Raw genomic sequence first — 1,626 nt, 5'->3', positions numbered from 1 at the left:
AAACTCTTGGGAAGGGAAGCTGAATTTTGCAAGAAAGGCAATGACACCTCCAAATACCAAGTTGGGGCTACTGTGGGATACTGAAAAAGACTGGTGCCCTTCAAGCAAACATGACTGTCATGTGCAGCTTTGAGAAGAGGTGAAGGTACAGGAGGCTGGTTNATCAGAATGGTGAAGTAGCCGACTCCAACTGAGTCCAGAAGAGAGTCTGGGCTAGCTTGAGTCACAGGGAGAGAGCTGAGCTGGCTCAGAGGCTAAGAGCACTGGCTGTTCATCCAGAGGACCCTGGTTCAATGCCCAGCACCCACACNGCAGCTCACTATACTCTGTAATTCCCGTTCTAGGGTTTCTGATACCTTCATGAAGACACACCTGCAGGCAAAACACCAATGGACCATCCTGAGTTCATTCCTGCCTTCGCTTCCCTCGGTGAGGGATTGTGATCTAGATGTATAAGCCAAACAGTTTTCTCCCTAAGGAGCTTTGGAACGCTGCCTTTATCATAGAAACAGAAAGAAAACTAACGCCCTCCCTCCTCTTCCCTTATTCACCAGGTGTACAAACTCCAAGCCCCAGCTGCCTTTTGTCTCTTCTGTGAATTCTAACTTCTACAAATTAAAGCCTGCCGTTTCTCTGACTAACCTCGGCTGTGTAGTTCACAGGCTGCCGCCAAGGACTGAATTTAAGAAGCCCCGGAGAGCTTTTCCTCTTCAGCCACAGGGAAGATTGTTTTCATAAAGATGAATGGCAGGAAGGAATGAGGAGTGGAGAAATAAACAGCGGAAACACTCACTCTCGATGGGAATAAGGTCTTTCCTGAAGGGCTCAAACGTGTTTGTGTTAAAGGGAAGTCTCTAAAACAAAACCAAGCATCTCTCCAGTGTTCTCAACAAAGGAATAAAGACTCTCCCGCAGAGGAAGTGAAGTGACCACAGAAACACCATCTTGTGCCATCTTGTCCCGACTCCCTGTGCATTGGCTTAGGCACTTCTCAGTCCTCTCCTCACCCACCTCCATCCCCACATCTACCCTTCCAACACATGTGGGACTTCTGTGGCCTGGACCATAGTCCCGATGTACAAACCAAAATAATTAATGTAAGCTAAAATAACTGAAGAAGGCACAAGTCAAAAGTAACTTTCATGTTATGTCTGGGGGGAAAAAAATCACTATGTTCTGCCAGAAATGAACGTTTCAAGATTGCTCTGTCATCTGACTTTCATGTGAGTTGTGGTCTTTATGGGGTTTGCCTTTAGAAACACTATCCCTGAGCTGCGACACCAAGAGACTCTGAGGCATGCGCCAGAATTTGGTCCTGCACTAATAAAGGACTCGTACTTTTTTGTTTGTTTTTGTTTTTCGAGACAAGGCTTCTCTGTGTAGCCTTGGTTGCCTGAAACTTGATTTGTAGACCAGGCTGGCCTTATAACTCACAAGGATCCACCTGTTGCTGTCTCCCAAGTGCTCAGAGTAAGGTGTGCACGGCCACTGCCCCATATACTTCTTTCTAATTGGCTTTGCCGGTGTTGGTGTATCTTTCTCCAGTGGGCTCTTTAGCAGCAGGAGTGCCCGCCTAAGGATGGACACCACCCACCCCCGTTGGTAAGAGTAGCCTGAAGGATGGCG

This window comes from Mus caroli, chromosome 9 (genome assembly GCF_900094665.2).
Source record: "Mus caroli chromosome 9, CAROLI_EIJ_v1.1, whole genome shotgun sequence".
Classification (NCBI taxonomy): domain Eukaryota; kingdom Metazoa; phylum Chordata; class Mammalia; order Rodentia; family Muridae; genus Mus; species Mus caroli.
Note: the sequence above shows the minus strand (reverse complement) of the source record.